We start from the raw sequence: 12,862 nt of genomic DNA, 5'->3' as shown, positions 1-12,862 counted from the left end.
AAAACCAATAAACCCTAGAACTAAGCATTAATTTTATAACTTTTATACAATAAATAAATTATATTATAAAATTATAGTTGAATTATTTTTGTGATAAACAATTTAATAGATAGATCTTTTATCTTATTCCAAATATGTTTTTTCGATCACAGTTTTTTTTTATTTTTTTTTATTTTGTATTTTTGCAAATAGTTGGTGATCAACATAAAAGCTTTGTGTAATTTTTTCAATTTTTTTGTGAAATTATTTTTTTTGCTGTGTTTTTTAAGTATAGTTGTTGACAAATTATTATTAGGTGCAATACATTACGTATACATTATCTGCAAGTACGTTTGAATTTACAAAAATTATTAATTGGTACGTTTATTTACAATTTTGATATGTTTGATGTGATGTATATTGTTAATATTGGTACATTATTTTTATTTTGGTACTTTTATTTTGTATACATTGTGTATTGGTACGTTTATATTATTCTCAATCCTCTCTAACGAAGGAGAGTGTAATTAAAATGCTAGATTATAGAAAATTTGTTACAATATAATGCACATATAGCACCAAAATTATGACAAAAAAAATTTAATCAAATCACTGAAAGGCATAGATGTTTGATCTAAAAAATTTAAAATTGGTTATATCAAAAGATCCCTACTTTTTAATACATACACAATTTTGTTGAAATTAAGAAAATTTTCAAATTTAATGCCTATATCAATTAGAAGCAGATTTTATGGAGTGAGAGAGAAACATGAATGCAATTGTGTACGTTTAACATGAATGCAAGGGATGAATTGCAACCAAATTAATTACAAAACATGGAAATCATGAATTCAGTTGTTTTTTTTTTTTATTTGTGTATAGAGGTCCACGTGGAAATCATGAATTCAGCTATTTCTATAAGGAGAAATTAGGTTTTCTTAATTCTTTTTGCTATTCCATTGATTACAATCATATTCCTTTTCAATTTTTGATCCAGGTCCTTGGACACACCCTAACCCAGAAAGTCCACTTGGACTCCAAATCGAGTTGTGCTGGCTGACACCAAGAGGGTGACGAAACCATAAAGTATAGTGATGTGGAAAAAATGTGAATAAATTTAAATCTAAAAGTGTCTAAATACGAGAGTGCGCTGTGAGCGGAAATGAACCCATTTCACACGTGATGTCAGAGCATAAGTAAAGTACAGTAGAGTGGATTGAGAATCATACCATTGAAGGTAATCTCCAATACCAAAATTTGCCCCGAATCCTCGTCGATAAGAAAGCTCATCTAAAAAAACCTGGAGGGTGAAAACAAAGAAAAGGTGAGTGGCCCCTGGAAATAAAATTTTAATAAAAACCTTCTAAGTTGTTATAACCCCTTACTGTAACACCTATACAGTTTTTAAAAAATCATACCACATATCAATGTAAAATCAAAAGTATATCAACAGTAAATCCATAAATATACCACGACACAGCATCTTATGAGCGATATAAATAATAATGTACTTAATAAATCAATGCTAACACATAAGTCAGAGTCACCTATAGTGACCTATACGACTCATCCATATCTCATCAATCAATGCTAGCATATAAGTCGAAGTCACCTATAATGATCTATACAACTCATCCATATTTCATTAATCAATGCTAGCACATAAGTCGAAGTCACCTATAGTGACCTGTACGACTCATCCATATCTCATCAATCAATGCTAGCACATAAGTCAGAGTTGCCTATAGTGACCTATACGACTCATTCATATCTCATCAATCAATGCTAGCACATAAGTCGGAGTCACCTATAGTCAAGGTCTTAAATGCCGATAATATTGGCGATATTTCGTCGATGTTATCGATTTTTCACGGTAACGATATTTTAATAGATATCCAACGGGTTTTCGTCAATATATCGCGATATTATCGATAATATCGCGATATTTCCGAAACTATCGCGATATTTTGGAACTGTGCTAATCGGAGAAGAACGCTGGAGCTTCTACAACTCCGGGCGACTGTAAAAGAGCACCCTAGACTCCGATCTAGGTATCAAAATGAAATAGAAGACGAGATGAATGTTTTTATAAAGTCCGTTTGCCGTGAAACGGTCGGAGCTGTTTGGAAAGTTCGTCGACACCCACGGCCTCGCTGGAGATGGATGTGCCTATTCCCGAGCCGATTTCATCCCAAAACCTTGCAAAAACACGATTTTGAACTTAAATTTCACATATAAGCTTCAATCTAGAACAGAAAAAGGCAAACCCGAAGCTTACCTAACCGGAGAAATTCAAGAACCTTGCCGGAGTTCCTGCGTTCACCGAGTTGCAGAGACGAGAATGAGAGGGAGAAAGACGAGGTTGCTGATGATGATGGGTGTTTTCCTGAAGCAGGTGCAATGGTGTGCGTGTGTGTATGTGGGTCTCGGACCCTAGGTGCAGAGAGAAAGAAGAGAAACAGCGTTGATGAGGAAGGAGCAGAAGGCGATGTGGAGAAGGATCGAGAGACCTTGGGTCTCTGTGCATGTGTGTGGGAGATCTGTGTGTGTGTGTAGGAGAATAGAGAAAGGGGAGAAGGGAGATCAAATAAGAGAGAAGGATCAAGAGAGAGAGACTGTGTGCGTGTGTTGTGTTGTGTGCGTTTGTGGTGGCGTGTCGGTGTGTGTGCGTGGTTAGGTCATCTGACTCACACTCACCTGACAACTTTTACAATCACAGACCATGGACAAAAATAATAGTGCTTTCATAATGAAACCGTGTGCTACTGTGAGTCTGTGATATTCTTTCACATTCAAAACCGTATGCCACTGTGAGTTTGTGATATTCTTTCACATTCTCAGAGGTGGAGTATCAGAGCCATTCATAGCATTTTCGTTTCTTCTTCTTCCCTTACCCCTTTCAAAGTCATTCCAGATCCATTCCAGAGCTTGAACACAAAGGTTCCATATTTAAAGTAAGTTTACAAACTTATATTTATATTATTGTAATTTATACAACAACAACAAAATTTGTGCGGACTCATATATTAATTTTTTTAAGTAATTAATACTTGCATGTTAATTTTTGTAAGTAATTAAGTAATGTTAACAATTACATGTTAATTTTTTTAAGTAATTAAGTAATGTTGTATAATTATTCCCTAGGATAATTTTAATATGTTTAATGTTATTTATTATTTTATTAATATTAGGTTTGATTATCAAATTGGATTATTCATTAAATTGGATTATTATTAAATTGGATTATTATTAAATTGGATTATTATCAAATTGGATTATTATTCATCACTATGTTTTATATTAGGATTTTTTTTTATCAAATTGGATTATTATTCATTAATATTAGGTTTTATTATTCCATATTATTTTTATAATTACTTAAATTTTTACAATCATTTTCTTTACTTCGTATTTAATTCTTCTGTAGAATAACTTTATCACTTAGGTTCTCTTGTATAACCGTCATCACTACTATATTTTTTGGCCAAAAAATAATTGTCTAATTTTCATGAAAAATAAATATAGGTACGTTTAAGATTTCCAATGGAGTTACTAAACCTAATCCAGCTTGGGAACATGGAGACCCAATAGACGGAAACAAACATGGCACAATTTGCAAATATTGTGATTAGGTAATGAAGAGTGGCAGAGTGACACGACTTAAGTACCATCTTAGTGGATTAGATCCACCAAAAAATGTCCATCGATGCGATAATGTCCCCCAGAAGTGAAGGCATTCATCAGCACATTATTAAAAAATAAAAAATAGCAGAAGGAAAAGATAACACATGGAATGGAAAATATTCGAGCTGGGCTACGAGGAGAAGTCTATGGCCAAGCAGTTGACAGTGATGATGATGACGATGAGGACGAATGTGATGATGACATGGGACCTGTTTGAAACAAGCATTACGTGCCTCCAAACAGTCAGCATGGGAAAGAGAACACCTTCATAAAATTCCTAATAGAGCATAAGGTTCCGGGACAAGTGGTGGTGCACAAATGAGACGGGGAGGCAGTCTTAGAGAATCACAACCAACACCACCAATAGCCCCAAGTTTATATAAGTCATCCAAAGAGTGTTTGGAGTTATTTCACTGGAGGTAATGTGAATGAGGGAATGGGGCGTCTAATTAGCAAGTTCTTTATCTATGAAAATGTCCCTGCTGAGAAAGCATCATCACATCATTTCAAAAATATGGTAGTGGGATGTCAACAGGCCAGTGTTGGAGTACAACCTCCCACTCCTTATGAGATAAGAAACAAATATTTGGATATGAAGTATAAAGACATTGGCAAGTATGTTAACAAGTTAAGGTCAAAGTGGGAAACTAATGGTTGCACAATCATGTGTGACGGATGGACTGGCTCGACCAGATTGTCTATCATAAACTTCATGGTATACTCCAAGGGAAAGACAATTTTTTTGAAGTCTGTTGATGCTTCAGACCATATAAAGAACTACAAGTATATTTACAAATTATTGAGGGATGTAATTATGGAGGTGGGATAGCATAATGTTGTCCAAGTCGTGACCGACAACGGTTCTGCATTTGTCAAAGCTGGAAAAAAGTTAATGAAGCATCATAATGTGTTTTGGACATCATATGCAGCACATTGTATTGATCTCATGTTTGAGGCAATGGGGAAGACAGAAAATGTTGCTACTGTGGTAAAAAGAGCTAAAACGATCACAAATTATATTTACAATCACGGTTGGTTGTTGGCAAAGATGCATGAATTTTGCAAAGGAGACATTATTCGTCCAGCTACCACTCGATTCGCCACTAACTATATTACATTAGACAGCCTACTTAAGAAGAAAGCAGGGTTGAAGCAACTATTCACTAGTGACGATTGGGCCAACCACAATTTGAGCCGTTTAAATGCAGGTCGTATGGTGAAAAGTATAGTGCTTGATCATGCTTTTTGGACACAATCAGAATATGTGTGCCAAGTGTTTGAACCTCTTTACAAAGTTTTACAGATCGTTGAAACAGAAGTGTATTCTACTATGGGGGCAATATATGAGTTGATGCGTATAGTGAATGATGAATTGGAAAGAAAACATGGTGCAAGGTGGGTCATAAAGATAATTGAAGACCGATGGTATAAAACATTATACCACGATTTGCATGCAACAGGTATAAATTATGTCATAATTTGCAATTCATTTCTTTAGTTGCATAAGTATTATTTCTCTTATTAGAGTATGTGTTTCTTTGAACAACATATTATTTGAATCCTCGATACCAATACAGACGCGGTGTTGGAGATGATGATACCCTTATACGTGCTGTACATAATGTATACTCTAAATTAAACCCTGCATCACCAGCAGTTGGCCAATTTGGAAATGAGGTACACAATTACTTAAATTATAATAATTACTTTGTTGGATTAAACTTACACGATTTATTGAATTTAGCTAACATGGTTTAAAGATGTAAGAAGAACTTTTGGAGAACCAACATCAGTTGTTGCTTGAACAAAAATGTCTCCTAGTGAGTGTAAACATATTTCACGATAAGTTTATAATAGAATTTGTTGGAGTTATTAGGCTTATCAACATTATTTTTCATTGTAACTGAATGGTGGATCATGTATGGGACCGATGCACCAACTGTGAGAAAGTTAGCAATCAAAGTATTATCACAAACAGCTTCCTTATCTGCTTGTGAAAGAAATTGGAGCATATTTGCACTCATACACACAAAGCAAAGAAATAGGTTGGCTCATAGTCGGTTGGAAAAATTAGTTTATTGTTACTACAACATGAAGCTTCAAATTCGAGATAAGAAAACAGAAATAGATCATGTCGACCGTGGTGACCCACTAGATGTGTTTGATATTGTTGCTGAAGATGATGATACAGAGGGTAACCAACTTTATCAATGGATTAGACATTTTTATTTAGATGATGATGAAGGCAACCCAGCTCCCAAAGTTGCTGAAGAAGCACGTAATCAAGGGATAAATGTAGAAAGAGTATTAGTGGAGGAGATGGGATCTAGCAGCGCTGACTCTTTGGAAGAACTTTTGCGCCCAAGACCAAGAAACAATGGAATTCCACCTTCTTCCAATCCTACACAACCACAACATCGTGCTGATACTAATGATAGCTATAGTACAAGATCAGGAGGAGACTCACCTACCACTGGAGGTGAGAATGATGAAGGATATAGTGGAGCTGGAGGTAGTGGTGGTGGATATGGAAACTATGTTAGACCACCTCCCGGATTTATGAGCCCCTTCATTGGTAAGGCAAACTTCACGCATGCAACACAGGATGAGGACCATGGCAGTAGGCGGGCATGACCAGGAATTGGTGCCATAGGGAATGACTATACTCGTAGAGAAAGAGGCAAGGGGATTTTGTCAAGTCAAGAAGATGACTCGTTATCTATAACTTCGGACTCTGTTGGAGTGGGAAGTAGTAACTATGGTTATACTCATAACCAACCATTTCCTTACCCTTCATATCCCATTCCTGTTGGGATGGAATTGAGCGACTCATGGAAACAATGCAAGACTCAATCTTCAAATGATTTTGCTTATGGACAAGGTCAACCAATCTCGGATCCATATGGGTGACATGTTAATAATTACATGCAAAACTATTTTGGGGATTTATCATTTGATAACTACTCTTCACAATACACTCACTCTACACATAGAGATGATGAAGATAGTGAAAAATTTGAACCTCATAGGAACTCTATGTGGTACTAAGTCACTCATGTATCTTACCATGCAATGTTTAAAGTGTAAAATATTGTACTAATTCATTATATATAAATGATTATAGTGTGTTTAAACTTTTTTCATTAATTACTACATATTTTCTACACTCACAATGTTTGCCAGCTCGCTATATAATCAACTTGATAATGTTAAATCCATCATGCAATGCATTTCCTTCCAATTTTATGTGCTAAACTAATAGATAATTGACTAAATAAACATCCTGCAAAGTTTCAATAAAAATTTCCAAGTTTTTCTTACAATTTTCGTGGTTTCCATATTATTTTTATCGATATCGATATTATCCCGATATTTCCATCGATATTTCCGTGTTTTCGGACTACCGATATTTCCGATATCATCGATATTTAATACCTTGCCTATAGTGACATGTACGACTCATTCATATCTCACTTATAGTAATCTGTACGACTCCCCCATATCTCATCAATCAATGCTAGCACATAAGTCGGAGTCACCTATAGTGACTTGTACGACTCATCTATATCTCATCAATCAATGCTAGCATATAAGTCGGAGTCACCTATAGTGACCTGTACAACTTATAGGCAACTTGTATGACAGTGTCGGAGTTGCCTACTCATTGCAACCTGTACGACTATGTCGGAGTTGCCTATATAGCTCATCCACCAATTCCTGCACATAAGTCGGAACCACATAATGTGGTCTGTACGACAGGCTGGGTGTAAATAAATACGCTCAAGTGCTACGATCACATGAAAGCTAGGCCTTATCCTCGGGTGGAGCACTAACACCAAGGTGCAGGATAATGAGCATTAAATGTATAAAAACATAACCATACACTTTGAAATCACTGTCATCAACATGTACTCACCTGAATCTTACCAGGGCATCTGCAACGTCATTTGGCATAACCACTTTAACATCCCAACATTCTTAATAAGAACTAAACCCAGTGATAGACAAGAATAAAATCATGGTTAATCTCTACGCTGTTAACCATCATAACTTATTTCCTTAAAGAAACCAAGTACCATGTTAAATTTGGATTGTTTTATGTCTGCATCTAACAGTCTTGTTAGACTGCCTACGTACCCTCAAACGGGATCAAGCCATTTGTAGTTCAACTTAGTACTTTAAAGCATTCACAGTAATTATATGCCAATAATATGCATATAGATATACCATAATGCAATCTAAAACTCAACCATAGCATAGTATTATAACATATATATATATATATATATATATATATATATATATATATATATATATAACATGGCATAAAATGCATAGAACAATTTAAAAGCATTTGGAATTATCAATCATATCTACATACGATAAAATGAAAAGACTCACTCACCTGAGGTTCACGCTACGACTCCCTAGCATGCAAATCGAAACATCATGAACCATCGTGGCCTACAACAATTATCAAATCACATCTCAGAGTTCTCATCGATAAAACACGTAACTTACATAAAACATATCCCCAAGGACATTCTAGAATGATTTGGGACTAATTGACCAAAAGTCGATCGTCGGTCAAAGATCGACAGTAGGGTCCACAACCCTACGTAACACGATCCAAAAGATCCGCATCTCAGATTTCCAATCTGTAACTTCCAAAGATCCAAATTGTGCTTCTAAAACATCATACTAAAGTTTCATTACGATCCAACGGTTGAATCTCCTCCAATTGCCAATTCAAGTGGCAGTCAACGTTTTATTTTACGAACTTACAATTCCAATTTGGGAAGATCTGTACGTCAGATTCCCAATCCGTAAGTTTCTAATAACCTCACATATTACATACTATAATGTATTAAAATTTAATGATAATCCAACAGTTGGATCGTCGGTTGCTGTAATAATCAAGTGGCGGACCATAATGGGACTAAGTTCAAACGACTGAATTTCGTCAATCGGACTTCACAAACAGAACCAAGGTATTCAAATTTAGCCTAGGAAAGTCAGGGGACCCCTCGGCCCACGCGCTGCCACAGGTGGCGGTTGGCCGCCTCGACTTGCAGAAAAATTCAACTATTTCTAAAAATTACCAAAATTAACATAAATGAAGATCTCAAAGAGAGGAACAACTTTCATACCTGCCACGAAGTCCAAAAGTGGACGGAAGATAGTCAATTTTACCCACAAAGCCGGCAGGTGCCTAAAGCTTCCCGACGTCAATTCGTCGTCTACGGTGGTCCAATAGCGTCAAGGTTGGTTGAGATTTTCTCCTGGGATGATGGGCTACAAAGCCCAAGTGGTGGCATCGACCATTGCTTTGCCAATTCGTCGAAAAATTGAAAATGGTGGCCGGAGCACAGCGAGAACCGTCGACTTTCGTGGTCTCAAACCACCTCATACAGTGGTTAATCAAGGTGATTATTGGTTGGGTTTTGTAGAGGGGAATAAGAGCTTCAAGATGGTGGTGGTGGCGTCGAAAAACTCCACAGGAGTTGGCCAGAATCGGCCTTGGAAAAGGGGAGGTCGCGAATGTGTGGGTGACGGGGAAGCTGGGAGCTCTCCTTTTTTTTTTTTTTTTTTTCTGATTGGCTGAAGGCTTTCCTTCCCTTTATGTGATTGGTCCTTTGTGCCTAAAATTTGATTGGGCTACTTCCTTGAAGGAGTTAAATTAATTTACAACTAAAATATAAATAACCAAATTCAAAAGTCTGTAACTATACCGTTATCATTCGGACTCGCAAACGACTTTCGCCTATGCGTTCGCACCAACAAGTACGACAATGATACGCTAAAAGAATAAGTCATACGTTCCTCTTGACGATGGTAAACAAAAGTCAAAGTCCTTGCCTCTAGGGCATTTTTGTAAATTCACAATTTTAAAATTAATAAAAACATAAAATTAAGAACGGGTTGTCACACCTTGGGTATTAATAACATCATTAATTATTTTAATAATAATTGTTTTTTTATTTCTAAATATATTCATTTAATGTTAAAAATGTTACAATTAATATATTTATATTTATGACTAAATTTTTTATCATATATTTTTAGTTTTAGTTTGTACCCATTTTTAATTTGTAATTTTTTTTAATTTGTACCAATTTTCTTTTCAATTTTAATTTGTACCCATATATTAATTTCTTTTTGTGCCCATATTTTTTAAATTTTATTTGTATTTGTACCTATATTTTTTTTTATTTGTACTTTTTATTTTGCTAAGTGTATCCATGCTAATTATATGTACCCATTCATGTAAAACTTTTTAATCTTAAAATGTACTCATTCTTAAATATACCAATTTGTTATATGTAAAATGTAGCATTTTTTTTATATAAAATATATTCAAATGTTTTTTTCAAATCCATTTTTTAACTTATATGGGTACATTATTTTTTCTTTGATTTTAAAATGTATCCATGTCAAGTTTAATCAAAGAAATTTACTAATGTTATTAAGCCTAATATGTTTTTTTTTGTTGTGATTTTGAAGAATGCACCCATGTTTTGATACAATAATTTTTTTGGTTAAATTTGATGAATGTACCCATGTTTATACACACACACACACACACACACACACACACACACATACACAAAATAATATATTTATATTTTAATATTTTTAATCCCACAAATTATGGTTTTTTATTTAAAATCTTATTTATATAAACAACTAAAATTTCTAATTTTCAATTTAAAAAATATAGTAACGTACATAGAAATAAATTATCACATTAATTTCAGGGACCTCGATCAAAAATTAAAAATCAACAAGGTTTCAATCAAAGAATATTCATGGTCAATGACCGCATCCAAAGTCTCCCTGGAGAAATTAGGATCTCATCCCTCCTTTCGCTACTTCATTGATTAAAACCTTATTCATTTTCAATTTTGATCAAGGTTCTTGGGTATTAATAACATTATTAATTATTTCAATAATAAAATATTTTTACCTAAAAATATTCATTTAGTGTGAAAAATGTTACAATTAGTATATTTATATTTATGGCTAAATTTTTTATCATATATTTTTATTTTTAGTTTGTACCCATTTTAAATTTGCATACCTTTTTTAATTTGTACCAATTTTCTTTTCAGTTTTAATTTGTACCCATATATTAATTTCTTTTGGTGCCCATATTTTTTAAAGTTTTATTTATATTTGTGCCCATGTGTTTACCATCATGTGGCATTGTAATCAATGATAGAAAAATTACATATGGTATATTTATGTTTTATGGCTAAACTTTGTATCATATATTTATATTTTTAGTTTGTACCCACTTTTAATTTGCAACCCTTTTTTAAAATATAAATCTCATAAAATATCAAACAATTAATGTCAAAACTATAAAAATATAAATATTAATAATAATATAATGAGGTGTACAAGGTCAAGGGACTTTGATCAAACTTTGAATACCATTATGATTTTAGTCAAAGAAGGCTAAAAACTAGGGACCGTATCCAAAGTATGCCTTATTTATTCATCATATTAAGATCAATACTTTCTCCAAAAAGATCCTTACCCAAATTTACCCTCACGTCTGTCAAAAGAAAGTCAGATAAAGTACTGTTGGATTATATGCTGCTCGGCCGCACAGCCAAATCCTCCATCTTCTCCACCGTCTCATTTGCCTCCATATTTTTTGTCATCTACGCAGACAGTATTATTTCCAACCTTTCCATGCAAAGAGTTGGCCTCAGCAATCATGAAATTCTTGACCATGATCACCAGACACAAATTCCTGAAGAGCAAATCAAATCAACGTCACAGCTTCCCAATATGCAAGCAAATATTGATAACATTGAAGATGAAATTCATGATCCTTTGATTCCTCCAGAAAATGCCACACAAGATGAAGGCTAGGGTGGTTCCGGCGAAAACTGCCGGAGGTTGAGATACTACACTCTGACAACTTGACAAAGCAATTCCACGGTCGAGTGCTCGAGTTCCTTAACAATGGATGCAGCTCTAAGTTCTACATGATATGGCTCTCACCGGCAAAGTCAATTGGGAAAAAAGAGTTCTTGGCCTTGGACACCCTCCTCAAGTCCAACCCTCAAGGCTGCTTGGTGGTCGTATCGAAATCCATGGATTCAGAAAGAGGATTCAAAATACTAGCAATCACGCCGGACTTGCCCTTTTTGGTCAAGGACACGCCGTCCGAGTCTTGGCTTGAGGAATTGAAGAGTGGGAGGAAGGACCCAGGTTACATCCCATTATCTCAAAACCTAGCAAATCTTATTAGGCTTGCAATGCTGTACAAGTATGGAGGCATATATTTGGACACTGACTTCGTAATATTGAAAGATTTTTCGGGGCTGAGGAATGCAGTTGGAGCACAAATTATAGATAAGGACTCCAAACAACGGACTACACTAAATAATGCGGTGATGACTTTTGATGTAAACCATCCGATTCTCGAGAACTTTATAGACGAATGCGCTAAAACTTTTAATGGGAACAAATGGGGTCACAATGGACCTTACTCGGTTTCGAGGGTAATTGAGAGAGTTGGAAACACACCAGTTTACAACCTTACAATCTTACCCCCCAAGGCATTTTATGCGGTGGACTGGGTTGGGATACACAGGCTTTTCAGGAAGCCTAAGAAAGGATCAGAGTCAAGAGCAGTGAATATCACTCTAAATGAGCTAAATGACGGGGAGACTTAAGCCCTGCACTTGTGGAACAAGCGAAGCGGTAATTTGGTCATTGAAGAGGGAAGTGTCATGGCTAGATTATTATCAGAGCATTGTGTCATTTGCCAGGACATATATACTTCCTAAAGAAGATTTATTTTTTGTACTATGGTGAAGGGGAAGCTACTTTTAAGCATATCAACTCATATGTGGCAAAGCCGCTGCAGAAATGAAAGAAAGAACAGAAGCTTATTATTCTGAACTAAGACTGAATTGGTATTTTAGGTTTGAATAAGTCCCAAGGCCAGGAAAGCTGTTATCTTTTGCCAAAGATTTGTAATTTTCGGTCTTTTGCTTCAAGATGTTCTTTTTCTCCAGTTTCAAATGTAAAACGGTCACTGCTTTATATTTATATGTAGTTGTAGATGTTCTATAAGAGCAACTCCACCCTTGGTGGTTGCTTGGGGGACAGGCGAAGGGAAAGGGCCCGAGGGCCGGTGGATAGGGCTCCAACGTTGGGCAGCCCGAATGAAGGTGGG

The 12,862-nt window shown here is 35.3% G+C and overlaps 1 pseudogene; it reads left to right on the top strand.

Moving 5' to 3' along the window:
- The first annotated feature begins 11,262 nt into the window (after positions 1 to 11,262).
- Positions 11,263 to 12,470, top strand: LOC126618212 (uncharacterized; annotated as a pseudogene).
- Positions 12,471 to 12,862: the final 392 nt, after the last annotated feature.

Source organism: Malus sylvestris, chromosome 4 (genome assembly GCF_916048215.2).
Source record: "Malus sylvestris chromosome 4, drMalSylv7.2, whole genome shotgun sequence".
Classification (NCBI taxonomy): domain Eukaryota; kingdom Viridiplantae; phylum Streptophyta; class Magnoliopsida; order Rosales; family Rosaceae; genus Malus; species Malus sylvestris.
Note: the sequence above shows the minus strand (reverse complement) of the source record. Positions and strands in the feature narration are given on the sequence as shown.